General features: G+C 44.5%; 1 long non-coding RNA gene across 1 annotated transcript; it reads left to right on the top strand.

Moving 5' to 3' along the window:
• Positions 1 to 4,094: 4,094 nt before the first annotated feature.
• Positions 4,095 to 7,431, top strand: LOC134880632 (uncharacterized). The gene is made up of 3 exons (XR_010167953.1): positions 4,095 to 4,282; positions 5,084 to 5,765; positions 5,954 to 7,431. It is a non-coding gene; the product is annotated as an uncharacterized LOC134880632 (long non-coding RNA).
• Positions 7,432 to 7,713: the final 282 nt, after the last annotated feature.

Below are 7,713 nucleotides of genomic sequence, written 5' to 3' on the forward strand. Positions count from 1 at the left end.
CTGGGATCTGCCCGTTAGGAAGCTCATGATCCAGTCACAGAGGGCGCTGTTGAGCCCAAGGTCCCTGAGCTTAATGATGAGTTTGGAGGGCACAATGGTGTTGAATGCTGAACTGTAGTCAATGAACAGCATTCTCACATAAGTGTTCCTCTGGTCCAGGTGGGAGAGGGCAGTGTGGAGGGTGAGGGAGATGGCATCATCCGTGGACCTGTTTGCTCTGTAGGCAAACTGCAGGGGGTCCAGTGAGTCAGGGAGGGAGGAGGTGATAAAAGTTTTGACTAACCGCTCAAAGCACTTCATGATGATGGAGGTGAGTGCAACTGGGCGGTAGTCATTGAGGCAGATGGGTTTTGTCTTTTTGGGGACAGGGACAATGATGGACTCTTTAAAACATGTGGGGACTACAGACCAGTCACGGGGGGGCGTGAGGGGGCATCGCCCCCTCACGCGGACTGTCCGCCCCCTCAATCAAAATAGTATTTTTTTAATGTATTTTTTATTGTTTTTAGTTTTATTACAACAGTTTATGATGTGTTAAAAACAACAAAAACTCCACTGACAAACCAAAATGAACAGCATGGGTAAATAAAAAAACAGCTTTGCAATTTACGCAGTTTAGGCTACGTCAAATTGACGGTTAGCCTACTGACGGTCAGTGCGTCATCCCGATTCCCGCCATAAAACAAAAACAAACGAAGCAACGTAGCAGCTATTTTAATTCAAGCGGACATTCAGAATATTTTATACATCTCTGTCTATGGACAGAATGGATATTCGCAAATGGCTGAAAAAGCCAGAAACAACCACACCGTCGGCGGCATCACCGCCGCCTGGCAGCAGCAGCAGCAGGAGCACCGGAGAGGACGAGGAACACCTGCCGAGGGAGGAGCCGCGGGTTCAGCCTCGCAGTGAGGAGAGTGAGCTGGGTTCACTGGGACCGGAGAGCCCGCTGTCGCACTCACAGCATGGTTTAGGCCTACCAGAGGACCTCGGAGTTGACAAGCCAGCTCAGGTTCATCTCAGGCGGTTTCCAAAGAAGCAACAGCATAATAATGACTGTAAATGGTCATTTTCGGCTAATTGGTACAACGAGAGAGACTGGCTTGAATATTCGCAGCAATTGGATGCAGCCTTTTGTTTTCCCTGCAGGAAATTTGGAGGGAGTGACTCCGTTTTCACAAGAACTGGATATACTGATTGGAAGCATGCTAATGATAAGGCAAAGGGATTTAGCAGGCACAGTAACAGCAAAGAGCATCAAGCATGCAATGGTAGCTGGAAAGAGAAGGAAATGCGATGCAACACAGGCAGTGAAATTTCAACCATGGTTAACTCTCATCAGCTTGCGCGAAACCGCCTGTATGTGTCTGCAATTGTTGACATAATTGAATTTCTTGTCTCAAACGAACTGCCACTGAGGGGTGAAGTGGATTCAGTCAATAGCAGAGATGAACTGGGAAGCGGAATGTTTCTCTCCCTGTTTGGTTACACGCTGAGGCAAAACCAAGAGCTTACAAAGGCTTTCAGTACAATTCCAAAAAACGCAACTTACACATCACATGATATTCAAAATCACATCATTGAACTGATGAGCACGATCGTAACAGAGCAAATTGTTAAAGATGTCGGGGAGTCATGGTTTACACTCAAGGTGGATGGAACTAAAGACCCGACAGGCAGTGAAAATGTATCTATAGTTGTGCGTTATATGGACAAGGACTACAAAATGCCAGAGAGGCTGTTATCAATGCAGACAACGGACAAATGTGATGCCCAGTCACTCACTAATGTTGTGCTTGATGAACTGTCAAATGCTGGCCTTGACGCAAACAAAATTCTTAGTCAGTGTTATGACGGAGCCAGCGTCATGTCGGGACGAGAGGGAGGCATGCAGAAGCTTATTCAAAATAAGTTAAACAGAGAAGTGCCTTACATCCATTGTTTCAACCACCAATTACATTTGGTGATCGTGCATGCTATTTTCTCAGAGAGTGCAGTTGGGGATTTTTTTGAAGTGTGCAATTCCCTTTATAAATTTATGAAAAAGCCCACTGTAGCCGCACAGTACAAAGGAGAGAAGCTTAAAAGGCTGTTAGAGCAGCGATGGACCGGACACCTTGACACAGTGTCTGTGGTGCTGAAGTCACACACTGCACTGGTGGACTTCCTGAAAGAGATCGGAACCATGGGAGCAAGTGCTGATGTGAAAATTGAATCTGTTGGACTTCACAAGGCCATTACAGAACGGAGCTTCACATTTCTCACCGGTGTGATGCACAAACTATTGGGGCTGATGGACCCAGCCAATCGGATGCTGCAAGCCGAAGAAACAGATCTAATCACTGCAGTCCAGCTCATTCAAAGTGCCTCTTCTTGCATAGAGGATCTACGATCAGATGCGGAATTTCAGAAACTGTGGTCTGACAGCGATGCAGGTGATGGCGCCGGCGTGCCTGCTCCTCCAAAACGGCAGCGGCAGGCCACCAGGACGCTACAAGACTACGTGGTGAGTGAAAGCCTTGGGCAGCGCGAAGTGGACATTCAACAAGAGTGCAAGCGGCTGTTTTTTGGCATCATCGACTCTATTCTGAGTGAAATGGCTGCACGTTTCAGCGAGCGTAACGGGAAATATATGTCAGCTTTGGACGCTTTGGACCCCGCCAGTGTGAATTTCCTGGAGGCTGAGAAAGTGAAACCACTACTGGATTTAACAAACACAGACATGGTTGAGGCACAGTTCACAGTTGCGCGAGAGTTTTTGAAAAGCCGGTGCACAGGCCAGGGAGAAGTGAAAGTGACTTTGAGTCACCTTGTTGCAAAGGAGTCCAGGGTATTACTCTTATTCACATGATGCTGTGACTCACCGCCCCCCCTCGGTTTTCAGCTGCCCCCCCCTCTGTACTGAGCTGGAGCCGGGACTGCTACAGACTGGAGCAGTGACCTATTGAAAATGTCTGTGAACACATCTGCCAGCTGAACTGCACACACCTTGAGAGCACGGTCAGGGATGCCATCAGGTCCAGGAGCCCTGTGTGCGTTGATCCTTTTCAGAGATCTACACACATCTGCACTGGTTAAAACCAGTGAGCAGGGATCCTGGGCCTTTTGTGCCTCCACAGCCGGGGGCTTCTCAAAGCGTGCATAAAATGTGTTCAGTTCATCTGGGAGAGATGCAGACACTTCCTGAGCACCACTCGTTGTCCTTTTGTAGTCTGTTATTGTTTTTAGTCCAGACCACATATTTCTGGCGTTGGAGCCCTTGTAGTTCGACTCCACCTTGTCCCTGTATTGTCTTTTCGCACTGCTAATAGCTCTCCGGAGTGCATACCTGGAATTCCTGTACTCATCCAAATCACCGCCGCTGTGCGCGATGGCCCGTGCTTTAAGTTTAGCTCGGACCTCGCCGTTTATCCAGGGCTTCTCATTTGGGAATGTCCGTACAGTAATCCGCGGCACGACGTCATCGATGCATGGAGGTGGATGAAGATGTCTTCCCTTAACTTGCAACAGTCCAAGATGTATGCTTTGTCATCTACACTGATTATGGTAAGGTGATATTTCTGGGCTTTTTTTTGTTGCAGAAATGCTTTGAGAGATTGGTATTGTCTATCTGTAAGAAAACAGATTGTTTGATATCCTCTAATAGCTAATAACAAACAGGAATTAAGTATTTTCAATCTCCACAGTAAACGTTATGTATCATATGCATTTCAGACATCCCACCAGTGTTGTTTTCGTTAACGATGACGATGACGAAATTATTTCGTTGACGACCCTTTTTTTCATGACGATAACGAGACGGTGACGAAATAAATGTCTCTTTGATGACTAAAACATGACGAAACGTGTGAGTTTTCGTTAACGAGACGAGAATGGACAAAAACGTTAGTGGGTGGTCTGTCAGACATTCAGATGACATTTCTGCTTATTTTGCATGTAATCTGTCAATTAAACTTAAAAAGTATCTGCAATGCTGCTGCATCATGCCCTTGTTTGGTCACGCCCCCCAACCTGGCATGCAGCCAGCCCAGCGCAGTTCGGCGCTAAAACTCACCTGCAGTCACTCAGGTGTTGGACCACGGCGGCAGCGCCAACAAAGGGGCTTGGTGGTCGGAATCGACGTTTAGATATATGGACATATTTCATATATAATCCAGCAGAAAACAAAACAGAATGTGCTGTAAAGGGAGATGGTGGCAAATGTGGCCACAAAGTAGGTGGGAAGAATAGGACCAACCTCAAGCGGCACCTGAAGGTTCACCACGCGGATATTTTTTCTAAGGTAAGTTACTAGTCCTGTTAACATATCGTGTACATACAATGTTACTCGACAATCGGCTTGTGATAAATTTCATAGTAAGCTTATAGTAAGTTTTCCACATATTCCTGGCACAAATGGGCTGCTAACTTCAGGTTAAAGTTAACGTTAGCTTTGTTACACTAACGTCAGTTCATTATCTTGTGTGTGTTACTGTAGGCCTAGTGTAGAACATGCAGGGATTTTTGGCAAGTGTAATGCGTTGTCTTGGCCCATGTGTGAGTGAGTGACTGAAACATGGAGGAAAATGTAGCATTTCACACCGGTTACTGTTCCCCATGTGTCTAAATTAAGAGCATGCAGGCTTCTGTAGCGTTAGTGTTAGCCATGTTTACATTCAGTGACGTTGTGGTCATCTATTTGTGTGTTTATGTTCTGTCAGCACGTTGTGACATGTTAAACAGGTCAAGTTGTGCTTTGCTAGTCTGCTAGCTTTAGCCTAAAGTGACATTGTGCAGCCCCAACCACAACTTGTGCTTTCAATAAAGTTGGGACACACACACACACACACACACACACACACACACACACACACACACACACACACACACACACACACACACACACACACAAACAAACCTAACTCATCAGTGCAGATACATTAACATGGTAGTATTTTGACTATTTCTTTTATAGTACTTTGAGTACTTTTATGATATACCTACATTTGATTGTTTTGTATTCACCTGTAAACCTTTACAGGAGGTGTATGTTGTATACAGAGATAGAGTAATTGTATCCCTTCTTTGTTTTTTCCTCAACCAGATCCCAGATCCCAGAGACCAAAACTCAAGAGAAACCTGGTGGTCCAAAGAACGTCAAGACACAGTCATCTATCCTAGCAGCCTTCACTGCAGGATCCAAATATAAGTCAGACTCGGTGCATGGAACAACGCGCCAAAGAACAGGAGATCGCTCTTTGGATTGGACGTACTGGTCTACCTGCTCGCACAGTTGAGGATGAAGATTTCATCCTCATGATGGAGACCTTTGATAAGAGACTGACCATACCCAAAAGAACAAAAATAAACAACTTAGTTGACAAGATTTATGATGACGAAAAACAAAAGTACAAAGAGAGGCTTGCCGCAACACGCAAAATAACAATTGGGCTGGACATATGGACCAAAAAGGGACTTACGGCATCATTTCTGGGAATTAGTGCATGCTTTTTTTGCACTGTGGAAAACAAAGCACAGCAGATATTGTTGAGACTTGACCAGATCGCCCACCCACATACTGCAGAGTGTATAAAAAACAGTGTTGACCAATGCACAGAGGACTGGGGAATACCGCAACACAAAATTCTGACAGTCATAACTGATAACGGAAGCAACATGATTGCAGCATTCAAACATAATGAACTGGATGAATCCACCAGCTCCGAGGAGGATGAATCCTCTGAGACAAGTGACACTGAAGACTCTGTGGGGGTTGAAGACCAAAGGTAAATTATTTCAGTTTGCTGTTATTTAACAATTTCAGTATGTCAGTCACATTGAGTTATGCTAAGTTATAGTCTCTTATCGCTATTGTTTATTGTATTGCATGGTGTTGTTCATGGCAATTTTACTGAATTTCCTATATGCAATTAATAAAGTATATTTTTCTCTGTGTTTTGTCTTATCTATCTAGGTTTGGAGTCATAGATAGGACCCCCTGTGTTGTACACACGCTGCAACTCGTGGTGAACATGATCCAGAAAGATGAAAGTGTCAACCGACTGCTAGGCAAAGTTAGAGCGCTTGTCAAGCTCTTCCGCAAGTCATCGGTGGCAACTGAGCGACTGCTGAAGCTGTGTCAACTAACTATGGTCAAAGACTGCCCCACTAGATGGTCCAGCACATATCTGATGATATCACGGCTTCTTCAAATCAAGGACTCAGTAGTTCAAGTTGCGGATGGGATGAGCTGGGACTATCTACTGCCAAGTGAGTGGCAGAGGCTGACTGCTCTAAGAGATTTGCTCCAGAGCGACACACAGTCTTTATCCCTTGTTGTGCCTGCCCTTCTGGACCTGCAAGGTCATCTGTCTGAGTTCCCCCATGCCCAGGGTTCTAGCTTCAAGGACCTAGCTTCCCTGGCAACGAAGATGAAGGTAAAGATGGACAAGCGGTTCAGCTGCTTTCTTGACGACACTGACTCCAAGTTTTCACCCCTCTCTCCTGCTGCATGCTTCCTCGACCCGACAGTTTCCCCTGAAGCACTCCTTGAAAATGATGACGAGTGAATTCAGGCGCTTCTGGGAAAAGCAGAAGATTACATTGCTCATTTGGTGCCACCAGTTGTACGGGAGGAGGAGGCTGAAGATGAGGAGCCAGAGGAGGGAGAAAGAGAATCTAAAGAAGGACCAGAGAGAAAGCGGACCAGATTCAAATTCTTGTCAAAAGCAAGCCGGCCATCCAGGTCTAGCTGCTCAAAGCCATGTGTCAAGGAGGAAATAAAGAAATTCAAGGAGCAGCTGTCACAGCCTACAAATGAAGAGACTACCCTTGAATTTTGGGCTACACAGGGAGATTCTGTTTACCCAAGCCTCAAACCTATCGCCATGGATCTTCTGACCATGCCAGCATCTCAAGCATTTGCTGAGAGTCTTTAGCGTTACAGGTGACCTCAGTCGTGGCCGTCGGAATAGAGCAAGAGCCATTTTAGAGAGAGGCGCTTTCCTCAAACTGAATCGAGGTCAATAGGTTAATTTTGCTAACAGCAAGCTGTTACTATTATTAGTACAGATACAGATAGTGATTATTATACTCAGTTTGTTCTTGTTGTGAGACAACCCCCCCTCTAATTCATGTTGTTAAACGTTGTTGTTGTTGTTGTTGTTTGTATATTGAATTTGCTTTAAGACCCAATACAGTATGGGTTGTCTTGTTTATTTTGTTCCAAAAACTTCAAGTGTCATGTTTGTTTCATACTTCATCAAGTATGTATAACTTGCAACCTACCTCACTGTACCTCAGGGATTTTTATTTATTTAATTACTTTGTTTCATAATGTTTGCACAAGTTAAAGGGGTTGTATGATGTCTGTTCTTACAAATAATATGCATCTTAATTGCACTGGCAGACAAGGTCAGGTTAAGCATATGTGTTCCTCATCAATCGTTCATATTTTGGGCATGTGTATGTTCATTGCAAATTCTCAGAAATAAAGCCTCAATTGTTGAAGTAAGAATGTTTTTGTTTTTGGAGTAATGAACATTGATTCCACTGTTACCACTTTATCTGTGTGTAATGCATAATCCTTAGATCAGAAATATTTGCCATAAAAAGACTATACTTATTTTTTATTTTTTTAACTAAAACCGACGTCTAAAACTAGGCTAAAACCTTTTTGAGTTTTTGTCGACTAAAACTAGACTAAAATCTTTTTGACTTTTCGTCGACTAAAAC

The sequence above is a fragment of the Eleginops maclovinus genome, chromosome 18 (assembly GCF_036324505.1).
Source record: "Eleginops maclovinus isolate JMC-PN-2008 ecotype Puerto Natales chromosome 18, JC_Emac_rtc_rv5, whole genome shotgun sequence".
Classification (NCBI taxonomy): Eukaryota; Metazoa; Chordata; class Actinopteri; order Perciformes; family Eleginopidae; genus Eleginops; species Eleginops maclovinus.